Source organism: Ranitomeya imitator, chromosome 5 (genome assembly GCF_032444005.1).
Source record: "Ranitomeya imitator isolate aRanImi1 chromosome 5, aRanImi1.pri, whole genome shotgun sequence".
Classification (NCBI taxonomy): Eukaryota; Metazoa; Chordata; class Amphibia; order Anura; family Dendrobatidae; genus Ranitomeya; species Ranitomeya imitator.
In genome coordinates, this window is record NC_091286.1 from 704,602,115 (window position 1) to 704,614,514 (window position 12,400).

Below are 12,400 nucleotides of genomic sequence, written 5' to 3' on the forward strand. Positions count from 1 at the left end.
TGTAGCTTCTGTCAAAAGCAAACGCGTTTTGGCTCAAAAATTACTGGTCAAAACCCTGAATCCTGGATCAACTTGTGCCAAAGGACCAGAAGGCCTTCACGACCTCTCAGCAGTTTCTATAAACAAACAAAGCCATAAAAGGTCAATGGTTCTCTTTTGGGATTGTGCTACATCGCAACTTTTTTCTTCAAACTATGCAAGTTTTTTTCACTGTCCCCAATTTGATTCTCCATGTACATAGAAAGGGGTTGCTAGAAAGTTGCCCAACTGTATTTGTAGGGCACCAATCACGTTGTAGACTCCTTAAATGTTCTTCCAGTATGCAAAAATGGAATCCACACTTAAAAAAAAAAAAAAAAAAGCTTGCACTGGCATGTGTGATTGTATATGAAAATTGTGACCTGGTGTGACGTGAAACTGACGATATGTTTGCCAGGTTTGGGGGATTAGCTCAAGTGGTAGAGCGCTCGCTTAGCATGCGAGAGGTAGCGGGATCGATGCCCGCATTCTCCAATACTACCGCTGAATTCCTTTTTCGCTGGGTTGAATGAATCATTTTTACCACCTGCTCGTGGCACCCATGGCCAAACCTAGTGGGCTTTCAACAATCCTTCGATAGCTCAGCTGGTAGAGCGGAGGACTGTAGCTCTAAATTAGCAATCCTTAGGTCGCTGGTTCAATTCCGGCTCGAAGGAAGTTTTGTTTATCCTATCTCATCCAGAAGGTTTTTCTCCAGTTTGTCTCGTGAATTCAAAACATCGTCAGCAAAATGGCTTTTACTTGAGGGAGATGCTTAGCACAAATGCAAAAACTTCTTCAACTGAAGCAAAAGGGTGCAACGTCCCTGGGTGGACTCGAACCACCAACCTTTCGGTTAACAGCCGAACGCGCTAACCGATTGCGCCACAGAGACATGATTTTCAACAAAAACAAACATTTGCAAAGCACCAAGAATAATTTAGTTGCCAACAGATAAGAAATGGCTGATAAATTACATGACATAGACCAGAAGGCAGGCAGTAATTAGACTTCAACTCTGAGCATCCTCCACCATAAGCAGAGTGGCGCAGCGGAAGCGTGCTGGGCCCATAACCCAGAGGTCGATGGATCGAAACCATCCTCTGCTAAACGGTTGTGTTTTATACTCTTCATCATTACATTTCATCTAAATGCCCCTGTCTACAGCAAACCCTTTTGGCTCAAAAAAACACTGGTTAAAACCCTGAATCCCAGTTCAACTCATGCCGCTAAAGGACCAGAAGGCCTTTACGACGTCTCAAAATTTTCTATAAACAAACCATAAAAGGTCAATGGTTCTCCTTGGGATTGTGCTACATCACAACTTTTTTCACTCTCCCCCAGTTTGATTCTCCATGTACTTAGAAAGGATTTGCTAGAACGTTTACTGTTATTGCAGAAAATGTAAAAAAAAAATGCGCGCTTACGTAAGCGTTGGTGGTATAGTGGTGAGCATAGCTGCCTTCCAAGCAGTTGACCCGGGTTCGATTCCCGGCCAACGCATGGCTTGCTTTTTCACCATTGGTGTTGCGTTTATTCTCTTTTAATGTTTTGTGTTCAAGCTCATGCTCTACTCTCTTCTTACAGTTTAGCAACCACAAAAAGGAGAAAAAAACGAAGAGAAGCGTTCTTAGCTTTTTCAACACTTCATCTAAACCATTTGCTGCTCATCAGTTATTGTTTGAAACTTAGTAGGGTTAGTCCGCAATACAAAAGCAATGCCAAGGTAAACATTGGTATTGTGCTGGTTGGTGTAGCTTCTGTCAAAAGCAAACGCGTTTTGGCTCAAAAATTACTGGTCAAAACCCTGAATCCTGGATCAACTTGTGCCAAAGGACCAGAAGGCCTTCACGACCTCTCAGCAGTTTCTATAAACAAACAAAGCCATAAAAGGTCAATGGTTCTCTTTTGGGATTGTGCTACATCGCAACTTTTTTCTTCAAACTATGCAAGTTTTTTTCACTGTCCCCAATTTGATTCTCCATGTACATAGAAAGGGGTTGCTAGAAAGTTGCCCAACTGTATTTGTAGGGCACCAATCACGTTGTAGACTCCTTAAATGTTCTTCCAGTATGCAAAAATGGAATCCACACTTAAAAAAAAAAAAAAAAAGCTTGCACTGGCATGTGTGATTGTATATGAAAATTGTGACCTGGTGTGACGTGAAACTGACGATATGTTTGCCAGGTTTGGGGGATTAGCTCAAGTGGTAGAGCGCTCGCTTAGCATGCGAGAGGTAGCGGGATCGATGCCCGCATTCTCCAATACTACCGCTGAATTCCTTTTTCGCTGGGTTGAATGAATCATTTTTACCACCTGCTCGTGGCACCCATGGCCAAACCTAGTGGGCTTTCAACAATCCTTCGATAGCTCAGCTGGTAGAGCGGAGGACTGTAGCTCTAAATTAGCAATCCTTAGGTCGCTGGTTCAATTCCGGCTCGAAGGAAGTTTTGTTTATCCTATCTCATCCAGAAGGTTTTTCTCCAGTTTGTCTCGTGAATTCAAAACATCGTCAGCAAAATGGCTTTTACTTGAGGGAGATGCTTAGCACAAATGCAAAAACTTCTTCAACTGAAGCAAAAGGGTGCAACGTCCCTGGGTGGACTCGAACCACCAACCTTTCGGTTAACAGCCGAACGCGCTAACCGATTGCGCCACAGAGACATGATTTTCAACAAAAACAAACATTTGCAAAGCACCAAGAATAATTTAGTTGCCAACAGATAAGAAATGGCTGATAAATTACATGACATAGACCAGAAGGCAGGCAGTAATTAGACTTCAACTCTGAGCATCCTCCACCATAAGCAGAGTGGCGCAGCGGAAGCGTGCTGGGCCCATAACCCAGAGGTCGATGGATCGAAACCATCCTCTGCTAAACGGTTGTGTTTTATACTCTTCATCATTACATTTCATCTAAATGCCCCTGTCTACAGCAAACCCTTTTGGCTCAAAAAAACACTGGTTAAAACCCTGAATCCCAGTTCAACTCATGCCGCTAAAGGACCAGAAGGCCTTTACGACGTCTCAAAATTTTCTATAAACAAACCATAAAAGGTCAATGGTTCTCCTTGGGATTGTGCTACATCACAACTTTTTTCACTCTCCCCCAGTTTGATTCTCCATGTACTTAGAAAGGATTTGCTAGAACGTTTACTGTTATTGCAGAAAATGTAAAAAAAAAATGCGCGCTTACGTAAGCGTTGGTGGTATAGTGGTGAGCATAGCTGCCTTCCAAGCAGTTGACCCGGGTTCGATTCCCGGCCAACGCATGGCTTGCTTTTTCACCATTGGTGTTGCGTTTATTCTCTTTTAATGTTTTGTGTTCAAGCTCATGCTCTACTCTCTTCTTACAGTTTAGCAACCACAAAAAGGAGAAAAAAACGAAGAGAAGCGTTCTTAGCTTTTTCAACACTTCATCTAAACCATTTGCTGCTCATCAGTTATTGTTTGAAACTTAGTAGGGTTAGTCCGCAATACAAAAGCAATGCCAAGGTAAACATTGGTATTGTGCTGGTTGGTGTAGCTTCTGTCAAAAGCAAACGCGTTTTGGCTCAAAAATTACTGGTCAAAACCCTGAATCCTGGATCAACTTGTGCCAAAGGACCAGAAGGCCTTCACGACCTCTCAGCAGTTTCTATAAACAAACAAAGCCATAAAAGGTCAATGGTTCTCTTTTGGGATTGTGCTACATCGCAACTTTTTTCTTCAAACTATGCAAGTTTTTTTCACTGTCCCCAATTTGATTCTCCATGTACATAGAAAGGGGTTGCTAGAAAGTTGCCCAACTGTATTTGTAGGGCACCAATCACGTTGTAGACTCCTTAAATGTTCTTCCAGTATGCAAAAATGGAATCCACACTTAAAAAAAAAAAAAAAAAGCTTGCACTGGCATGTGTGATTGTATATGAAAATTGTGACCTGGTGTGACGTGAAACTGACGATATGTTTGCCAGGTTTGGGGGATTAGCTCAAGTGGTAGAGCGCTCGCTTAGCATGCGAGAGGTAGCGGGATCGATGCCCGCATTCTCCAATACTACCGCTGAATTCCTTTTTCGCTGGGTTGAATGAATCATTTTTACCACCTGCTCGTGGCACCCATGGCCAAACCTAGTGGGCTTTCAACAATCCTTCGATAGCTCAGCTGGTAGAGCGGAGGACTGTAGCTCTAAATTAGCAATCCTTAGGTCGCTGGTTCAATTCCGGCTCGAAGGAAGTTTTGTTTATCCTATCTCATCCAGAAGGTTTTTCTCCAGTTTGTCTCGTGAATTCAAAACATCGTCAGCAAAATGGCTTTTACTTGAGGGAGATGCTTAGCACAAATGCAAAAACTTCTTCAACTGAAGCAAAAGGGTGCAACGTCCCTGGGTGGACTCGAACCACCAACCTTTCGGTTAACAGCCGAACGCGCTAACCGATTGCGCCACAGAGACATGATTTTCAACAAAAACAAACATTTGCAAAGCACCAAGAATAATTTAGTTGCCAACAGATAAGAAATGGCTGATAAATTACATGACATAGACCAGAAGGCAGGCAGTAATTAGACTTCAACTCTGAGCATCCTCCACCATAAGCAGAGTGGCGCAGCGGAAGCGTGCTGGGCCCATAACCCAGAGGTCGATGGATCGAAACCATCCTCTGCTAAACGGTTGTGTTTTATACTCTTCATCATTACATTTCATCTAAATGCCCCTGTCTACAGCAAACCCTTTTGGCTCAAAAAAACACTGGTTAAAACCCTGAATCCCAGTTCAACTCATGCCGCTAAAGGACCAGAAGGCCTTTACGACGTCTCAAAATTTTCTATAAACAAACCATAAAAGGTCAATGGTTCTCCTTGGGATTGTGCTACATCACAACTTTTTTCACTCTCCCCCAGTTTGATTCTCCATGTACTTAGAAAGGATTTGCTAGAACGTTTACTGTTATTGCAGAAAATGTAAAAAAAAAATGCGCGCTTACGTAAGCGTTGGTGGTATAGTGGTGAGCATAGCTGCCTTCCAAGCAGTTGACCCGGGTTCGATTCCCGGCCAACGCATGGCTTGCTTTTTCACCATTGGTGTTGCGTTTATTCTCTTTTAATGTTTTGTGTTCAAGCTCATGCTCTACTCTCTTCTTACAGTTTAGCAACCACAAAAAGGAGAAAAAAACGAAGAGAAGCGTTCTTAGCTTTTTCAACACTTCATCTAAACCATTTGCTGCTCATCAGTTATTGTTTGAAACTTAGTAGGGTTAGTCCGCAATACAAAAGCAATGCCAAGGTAAACATTGGTATTGTGCTGGTTGGTGTAGCTTCTGTCAAAAGCAAACGCGTTTTGCCTCAAAAATTACTGGTCAAAACCCTGAATCCTGGATCAACTTGTGCCAAAGGACCAGAAGGCCTTCACGACCTCTCAGCAGTTTCTATAAACAAACAAAGCCATAAAAGGTCAATGGTTCTCTTTTGGGATTGTGCTACATCGCAACTTTTTTCTTCAAACTATGCAAGTTTTTTTCACTGTCCCCAATTTGATTCTCCATGTACATAGAAAGGGGTTGCTAGAAAGTTGCCCAACTGTATTTGTAGGGCACCAATCACGTTGTAGACTCCTTAAATGTTCTTCCAGTATGCAAAAATGGAATCCACACTTAAAAAAAAAAAAAAAAAGCTTGCACTGGCATGTGTGATTGTATATGAAAATTGTGACCTGGTGTGACGTGAAACTGACGATATGTTTGCCAGGTTTGGGGGATTAGCTCAAGTGGTAGAGCGCTCGCTTAGCATGCGAGAGGTAGCGGGATCGATGCCCGCATTCTCCAATACTACCGCTGAATTCCTTTTTCGCTGGGTTGAATGAATCATTTTTACCACCTGCTCGTGGCACCCATGGCCAAACCTAGTGGGCTTTCAACAATCCTTCGATAGCTCAGCTGGTAGAGCGGAGGACTGTAGCTCTAAATTAGCAATCCTTAGGTCGCTGGTTCAATTCCGGCTCGAAGGAAGTTTTGTTTATCCTATCTCATCCAGAAGGTTTTTCTCCAGTTTGTCTCGTGAATTCAAAACATCGTCAGCAAAATGGCTTTTACTTGAGGGAGATGCTTAGCACAAATGCAAAAACTTCTTCAACTGAAGCAAAAGGGTGCAACGTCCCTGGGTGGACTCGAACCACCAACCTTTCGGTTAACAGCCGAACGCGCTAACCGATTGCGCCACAGAGACATGATTTTCAACAAAAACAAACATTTGCAAAGCACCAAGAATAATTTAGTTGCCAACAGATAAGAAATGGCTGATAAATTACATGACATAGACCAGAAGGCAGGCAGTAATTAGACTTCAACTCTGAGCATCCTCCACCATAAGCAGAGTGGCGCAGCGGAAGCGTGCTGGGCCCATAACCCAGAGGTCGATGGATCGAAACCATCCTCTGCTAAACGGTTGTGTTTTATACTCTTCATCATTACATTTCATCTAAATGCCCCTGTCTACAGCAAACCCTTTTGGCTCAAAAAAACACTGGTTAAAACCCTGAATCCCAGTTCAACTCGTGCCGCTAAAGGACCAGAAGGCCTTTACGACGTCTCAAAATTTTCTATAAACAAACCATAAAAGGTCAATGGTTCTCCTTGGGATTGTGCTACATCACAACTTTTTTCACTCTCCCCCAGTTTGATTCTCCATGTACTTAGAAAGGATTTGCTAGAACGTTTACTGTTATTGCAGAAAATGTAAAAAAAAAATGCGCACTTACGTAAGCGTTGGTGGTATAGTGGTGAGCATAGCTGCCTTCCAAGCAGTTGACCCGGGTTCGATTCCCGGCCAACGCATGGCTTGCTTTTTCACCATTGGTGTTGCGTTTATTCTCTTTTAATGTTTTGTGTTCAAGCTCATGCTCTACTCTCTTCTTACAGTTTAGCAACCACAAAAAGGAGAAAAAAACGAAGAGAAGCGTTCTTAGCTTTTTCAACACTTCATCTAAACCATTTGCTGCTCATCAGTTATTGTTTGAAACTTAGTAGGGTTAGTCCGCAATACAAAAGCAATGCCAAGGTAAACATTGGTATTGTGCTGGTTGGTGTAGCTTCTGTCAAAAGCAAACGCGTTTTGGCTCAAAAATTACTGGTCAAAACCCTGAATCCTGGATCAACTTGTGCCAAAGGACCAGAAGGCCTTCACGACCTCTCAGCAGTTTCTATAAACAAACAAAGCCATAAAAGGTCAATGGTTCTCTTTTGGGATTGTGCTACATCGCAACTTTTTTCTTCAAACTATGCAAGTTTTTTTCACTGTCCCCAATTTGATTCTCCATGTACATAGAAAGGGGTTGCTAGAAAGTTGCCCAACTGTATTTGTAGGGCACCAATCACGTTGTAGACTCCTTAAATGTTCTTCCAGTATGCAAAAATGGAATCCACAATTAAAAAAAAAAAAAAAAAAAAAAAAAAGCTTGCACTGGCATGTGTGATTGTATATGAAAATTGTGACCTGGTGTGACGTGAAACTGACGATATGTTTGCCAGGTTTGGGGGATTAGCTCAAGTGGTAGAGCGCTCGCTTAGCATGCGAGAGGTAGCGGGATCGATGCCCGCATTCTCCAATACTACCGCTGAATTCCTTTTTCGCTGGGTTGAATGAATCATTTTTACCACCTGCTCGTGGCACCCATGGCCAAACCTAGTGGGCTTTCAACAATCCTTCGATAGCTCAGCTGGTAGAGCGGAGGACTGTAGCTCTAAATTAGCAATCCTTAGGTCGCTGGTTCAATTCCGGCTCGAAGGAAGTTTTGTTTATCCTATCTCATCCAGAAGGTTTTTCTCCAGTTTGTCTCGTGAATTCAAAACATCGTCAGCAAAATGGCTTTTACTTGAGGGAGATGCTTAGCACAAATGCAAAAACTTCTTCAACTGAAGCAAAAGGGTGCAACGTCCCTGGGTGGACTCGAACCACCAACCTTTCGGTTAACAGCCGAACGCGCTAACCGATTGCGCCACAGAGACATGATTTTCAACAAAAACAAACATTTGCAAAGCACCAAGAATAATTTAGTTGCCAACAGATAAGAAATGGCTGATAAATTACATGACATAGACCAGAAGGCAGGCAGTAATTAGACTTCAACTCTGAGCATCCTCCACCATAAGCAGAGTGGCGCAGCGGAAGCGTGCTGGGCCCATAACCCAGAGGTCGATGGATCGAAACCATCCTCTGCTAAACGGTTGTGTTTTATACTCTTCATCATTACATTTCATCTAAATGCCCCTGTCTACAGCAAACCCTTTTGGCTCAAAAAAACACTGGTTAAAACCCTGAATCCCAGTTCAACTCATGCCGCTAAAGGACCAGAAGGCCTTTACGACGTCTCAAAATTTTCTATAAACAAACCATAAAAGGTCAATGGTTCTCCTTGGGATTGTGCTACATCACAACTTTTTTCACTCTCCCCCAGTTTGATTCTCCATGTACTTAGAAAGGATTTGCTAGAACGTTTACTGTTATTGCAGAAAATGTAAAAAAAAAATGCGCGCTTACGTAAGCGTTGGTGGTATAGTGGTGAGCATAGCTGCCTTCCAAGCAGTTGACCCGGGTTCGATTCCCGGCCAACGCATGGCTTGCTTTTTCACCATTGGTGTTGCGTTTATTCTCTTTTAATGTTTTGTGTTCAAGCTCATGCTCTACTCTCTTCTTACAGTTTAGCAACCACAAAAAGGAGAAAAAAACGAAGAGAAGCGTTCTTAGCTTTTTCAACACTTCATCTAAACCATTTGCTGCTCATCAGTTATTGTTTGAAACTTAGTAGGGTTAGTCCGCAATACAAAAGCAATGCCAAGGGTAAACATTGGTATTGTGCTGGTTGGTGTAGCTTCTGTCAAAAGCAAACGCGTTTTGGCTCAAAAATTACTGGTCAAAACCCTGAATCCTGGATCAACTTGTGCCAAAGGACCAGAAGGCCTTCACGACCTCTCAGCAGTTTCTATAAACAAACAAAGCCATAAAAGGTCAATGGTTCTCTTTTGGGATTGTGCTACATCGCAACTTTTTTCTTCAAACTATGCAAGTTTTTTTCACTGTCCCCAATTTGATTCTCCATGTACATAGAAAGGGGTTGCTAGAAAGTTGCCCAACTGTATTTGTAGGGCACCAATCACGTTGTAGACTCCTTAAATGTTCTTCCAGTATGCAAAAATGGAATCCACACTTAAAAAAAAAAAAAAAAAAAAAAAAAAAAAAAAGCTTGCACTGGCATGTGTGATTGTATATGAAAATTGTGACCTGGTGTGACGTGAAACTGACGATATGTTTGCCAGGTTTGGGGGATTAGCTCAAGTGGTAGAGCGCTCGCTTAGCATGCGAGAGGTAGCGGGATCGATGCCCGCATTCTCCAATACTACCGCTGAATTCCTTTTTCGCTGGGTTGAATGAATCATTTTTACCACCTGCTCGTGGCACCCATGGCCAAACCTAGTGGGCTTTCAACAATCCTTCGATAGCTCAGCTGGTAGAGCGGAGGACTGTAGCTCTAAATTAGCAATCCTTAGGTCGCTGGTTCAATTCCGGCTCGAAGGAAGTTTTGTTTATCCTATCTCATCCAGAAGGTTTTTCTCCAGTTTGTCTCGTGAATTCAAAACATCGTCAGCAAAATGGCTTTTACTTGAGGGAGATGCTTAGCACAAATGCAAAAACTTCTTCAACTGAAGCAAAAGGGTGCAACGTCCCTGGGTGGACTCGAACCACCAACCTTTCGGTTAACAGCCGAACGCGCTAACCGATTGCGCCACAGAGACATGATTTTCAACAAAAACAAACATTTGCAAAGCACCAAGAATAATTTAGTTGCCAACAGATAAGAAATGGCTGATAAATTACATGACATAGACCAGAAGGCAGGCAGTAATTAGACTTCAACTCTGAGCATCCTCCACCATAAGCAGAGTGGCGCAGCGGAAGCGTGCTGGGCCCATAACCCAGAGGTCGATGGATCGAAACCATCCTCTGCTAAACGGTTGTGTTTTATACTCTTCATCATTACATTTCATCTAAATGCCCCTGTCTACAGCAAACCCTTTTGGCTCAAAAAAACACTGGTTAAAACCCTGAATCCCAGTTCAACTCATGCCGCTAAAGGACCAGAAGGCCTTTACGACGTCTCAAAATTTTCTATAAACAAACCATAAAAGGTCAATGGTTCTCCTTGGGATTGTGCTACATCACAACTTTTTTCACTCTCCCCCAGTTTGATTCTCCATGTACTTAGAAAGGATTTGCTAGAACGTTTACTGTTATTGCAGAAAATGTAAAAAAAAAATGCGCGCTTACGTAAGCGTTGGTGGTATAGTGGTGAGCATAGCTGCCTTCCAAGCAGTTGACCCGGGTTCGATTCCCGGCCAACGCATGGCTTGCTTTTTCACCATTGGTGTTGCGTTTATTCTCTTTTAATGTTTTGTGTTCAAGCTCATGCTCTACTCTCTTCTTACAGTTTAGCAACCACAAAAAGGAGAAAAAAACGAAGAGAAGCGTTCTTAGCTTTTTCAACACTTCATCTAAACCATTTGCTGCTCATCAGTTATTGTTTGAAACTTAGTAGGGTTAGTCCGCAATACAAAAGCAATGCCAAGGTAAACATTGGTATTGTGCTGGTTGGTGTAGCTTCTGTCAAAAGCAAACGCGTTTTGGCTCAAAAATTACTGGTCAAAACCCTGAATCCTGGATCAACTTGTGCCAAAGGACCAGAAGGCCTTCACGACCTCTCAGCAGTTTCTATAAACAAACAAAGCCATAAAAGGTCAATGGTTCTCTTTTGGGATTGTGCTACATCGCAACTTTTTTCTTCAAACTATGCAAGTTTTTTTCACTGTCCCCAATTTGATTCTCCATGTACATAGAAAGGGGTTGCTAGAAAGTTGCCCAACTGTATTTGTAGGGCACCAATCACGTTGTAGACTCCTTAAATGTTCTTCCAGTATGCAAAAATGGAATCCACAATTAAAAAAAAAAAAAAAAAAAAAAAAAAAGCTTGCACTGGCATGTGTGATTGTATATGAAAATTGTGACCTGGTGTGACGTGAAACTGACGATATGTTTGCCAGGTTTGGGGGATTAGCTCAAGTGGTAGAGCGCTCGCTTAGCATGCGAGAGGTAGCGGGATCGATGCCCGCATTCTCCAATACTACCGCTGAATTCCTTTTTCGCTGGGTTGAATGAATCATTTTTACCACCTGCTCGTGGCACCCATGGCCAAACCTAGTGGGCTTTCAACAATCCTTCGATAGCTCAGCTGGTAGAGCGGAGGACTGTAGCTCTAAATTAGCAATCCTTAGGTCGCTGGTTCAATTCCGGCTCGAAGGAAGTTTTGTTTATCCTATCTCATCCAGAAGGTTTTTCTCCAGTTTGTCTCGTGAATTCAAAACATCGTCAGCAAAATGGCTTTTACTTGAGGGAGATGCTTAGCACAAATGCAAAAACTTCTTCAACTGAAGCAAAAGGGTGCAACGTCCCTGGGTGGACTCGAACCACCAACCTTTCGGTTAACAGCCGAACGCGCTAACCGATTGCGCCACAGAGACATGATTTTCAACAAAAACAAACATTTGCAAAGCACCAAGAATAATTTAGTTGCCAACAGATAAGAAATGGCTGATAAATTACATGACATAGACCAGAAGGCAGGCAGTAATTAGACTTCAACTCTGAGCATCCTCCACCATAAGCAGAGTGGCGCAGCGGAAGCGTGCTGGGCCCATAACCCAGAGGTCGATGGATCGAAACCATCCTCTGCTAAACGGTTGTGTTTTATACTCTTCATCATTACATTTCATCTAAATGCCCCTGTCTACAGCAAACCCTTTTGGCTCAAAAAAACACTGGTTAAAACCCTGAATCCCAGTTCAACTCATGCCGCTAAAGGACCAGAAGGCCTTTACGACGTCTCAAAATTTTCTATAAACAAACCATAAAAGGTCAATGGTTCTCCTTGGGATTGTGCTACATCACAACTTTTTTCACTCTCCCCCAGTTTGATTCTCCATGTACTTAGAAAGGATTTGCTAGAACGTTTACTGTTATTGCAGAAAATGTAAAAAAAAAATGCGCGCTTACGTAAGCGTTGGTGGTATAGTGGTGAGCATAGCTGCCTTCCAAGCAGTTGACCCGGGTTCGATTCCCGGCCAACGCATGGCTTGCTTTTTCACCATTGGTGTTGCGTTTATTCTCTTTTAATGTTTTGTGTTCAAGCTCATGCTCTACTCTCTTCTTACAGTTTAGCAACCACAAAAAGGAGAAAAAAACGAAGAGAAGCGTTCTTAGCTTTTTCAACACTTCATCTAAACCATTTGCTGCTCATCAGTTATTGTTTGAAACTTAGTAGGGTTAGTCCGCAATACAAAAGCAATGCCAAGGTAAACA

The 12,400-nt window shown here is 42.6% G+C and overlaps 21 non-coding genes across 21 annotated transcripts; all 21 read left to right on the top strand.

Annotated features, from left to right (window-relative positions):
• The first annotated feature begins 440 nt into the window (after positions 1–440).
• Positions 441–513, top strand: TRNAA-AGC (transfer RNA alanine (anticodon AGC)). The gene has a single exon. It is a non-coding gene; the product is annotated as a tRNA-Ala (tRNA).
• Positions 514–609: 96 nt separating this feature from the next.
• On the top strand, positions 610–695 carry TRNAY-GUA (transfer RNA tyrosine (anticodon GUA)). The gene is given in 2 exon segments: positions 610–646; positions 660–695. It is a non-coding gene; the product is annotated as a tRNA-Tyr (tRNA).
• A 754-nt stretch (positions 696–1,449) lies between these two features.
• TRNAG-UCC (transfer RNA glycine (anticodon UCC)) lies at positions 1,450–1,521 on the top strand. The gene has a single exon. It is a non-coding gene; the product is annotated as a tRNA-Gly (tRNA).
• A 688-nt stretch (positions 1,522–2,209) lies between these two features.
• TRNAA-AGC (transfer RNA alanine (anticodon AGC)) lies at positions 2,210–2,282 on the top strand. Its single transcript has one exon. It is a non-coding gene; the product is annotated as a tRNA-Ala (tRNA).
• A 96-nt stretch (positions 2,283–2,378) lies between these two features.
• On the top strand, positions 2,379–2,464 carry TRNAY-GUA (transfer RNA tyrosine (anticodon GUA)). Its single transcript is given in 2 exon segments — positions 2,379–2,415; positions 2,429–2,464. It is a non-coding gene; the product is annotated as a tRNA-Tyr (tRNA).
• Positions 2,465–3,218: 754 nt separating this feature from the next.
• Positions 3,219–3,290, top strand: TRNAG-UCC (transfer RNA glycine (anticodon UCC)). Its single transcript has one exon. It is a non-coding gene; the product is annotated as a tRNA-Gly (tRNA).
• Positions 3,291–3,978: 688 nt separating this feature from the next.
• On the top strand, positions 3,979–4,051 carry TRNAA-AGC (transfer RNA alanine (anticodon AGC)). Its single transcript has one exon. It is a non-coding gene; the product is annotated as a tRNA-Ala (tRNA).
• A 96-nt stretch (positions 4,052–4,147) lies between these two features.
• Positions 4,148–4,233, top strand: TRNAY-GUA (transfer RNA tyrosine (anticodon GUA)). The gene is given in 2 exon segments: positions 4,148–4,184; positions 4,198–4,233. It is a non-coding gene; the product is annotated as a tRNA-Tyr (tRNA).
• Positions 4,234–4,987: 754 nt separating this feature from the next.
• Positions 4,988–5,059, top strand: TRNAG-UCC (transfer RNA glycine (anticodon UCC)). Its single transcript has one exon. It is a non-coding gene; the product is annotated as a tRNA-Gly (tRNA).
• A 688-nt stretch (positions 5,060–5,747) lies between these two features.
• On the top strand, positions 5,748–5,820 carry TRNAA-AGC (transfer RNA alanine (anticodon AGC)). The gene has a single exon. It is a non-coding gene; the product is annotated as a tRNA-Ala (tRNA).
• A 96-nt stretch (positions 5,821–5,916) lies between these two features.
• On the top strand, positions 5,917–6,002 carry TRNAY-GUA (transfer RNA tyrosine (anticodon GUA)). Its single transcript is given in 2 exon segments — positions 5,917–5,953; positions 5,967–6,002. It is a non-coding gene; the product is annotated as a tRNA-Tyr (tRNA).
• A 754-nt stretch (positions 6,003–6,756) lies between these two features.
• TRNAG-UCC (transfer RNA glycine (anticodon UCC)) lies at positions 6,757–6,828 on the top strand. The gene has a single exon. It is a non-coding gene; the product is annotated as a tRNA-Gly (tRNA).
• A 697-nt stretch (positions 6,829–7,525) lies between these two features.
• On the top strand, positions 7,526–7,598 carry TRNAA-AGC (transfer RNA alanine (anticodon AGC)). Its single transcript has one exon. It is a non-coding gene; the product is annotated as a tRNA-Ala (tRNA).
• A 96-nt stretch (positions 7,599–7,694) lies between these two features.
• Positions 7,695–7,780, top strand: TRNAY-GUA (transfer RNA tyrosine (anticodon GUA)). The gene is given in 2 exon segments: positions 7,695–7,731; positions 7,745–7,780. It is a non-coding gene; the product is annotated as a tRNA-Tyr (tRNA).
• A 754-nt stretch (positions 7,781–8,534) lies between these two features.
• On the top strand, positions 8,535–8,606 carry TRNAG-UCC (transfer RNA glycine (anticodon UCC)). Its single transcript has one exon. It is a non-coding gene; the product is annotated as a tRNA-Gly (tRNA).
• Positions 8,607–9,310: 704 nt separating this feature from the next.
• Positions 9,311–9,383, top strand: TRNAA-AGC (transfer RNA alanine (anticodon AGC)). Its single transcript has one exon. It is a non-coding gene; the product is annotated as a tRNA-Ala (tRNA).
• Positions 9,384–9,479: 96 nt separating this feature from the next.
• Positions 9,480–9,565, top strand: TRNAY-GUA (transfer RNA tyrosine (anticodon GUA)). Its single transcript is given in 2 exon segments — positions 9,480–9,516; positions 9,530–9,565. It is a non-coding gene; the product is annotated as a tRNA-Tyr (tRNA).
• A 754-nt stretch (positions 9,566–10,319) lies between these two features.
• On the top strand, positions 10,320–10,391 carry TRNAG-UCC (transfer RNA glycine (anticodon UCC)). Its single transcript has one exon. It is a non-coding gene; the product is annotated as a tRNA-Gly (tRNA).
• Positions 10,392–11,089: 698 nt separating this feature from the next.
• Positions 11,090–11,162, top strand: TRNAA-AGC (transfer RNA alanine (anticodon AGC)). Its single transcript has one exon. It is a non-coding gene; the product is annotated as a tRNA-Ala (tRNA).
• A 96-nt stretch (positions 11,163–11,258) lies between these two features.
• TRNAY-GUA (transfer RNA tyrosine (anticodon GUA)) lies at positions 11,259–11,344 on the top strand. The gene is given in 2 exon segments: positions 11,259–11,295; positions 11,309–11,344. It is a non-coding gene; the product is annotated as a tRNA-Tyr (tRNA).
• Positions 11,345–12,098: 754 nt separating this feature from the next.
• On the top strand, positions 12,099–12,170 carry TRNAG-UCC (transfer RNA glycine (anticodon UCC)). The gene has a single exon. It is a non-coding gene; the product is annotated as a tRNA-Gly (tRNA).
• The last annotated feature ends 230 nt before the right edge of the window (positions 12,171–12,400 follow it).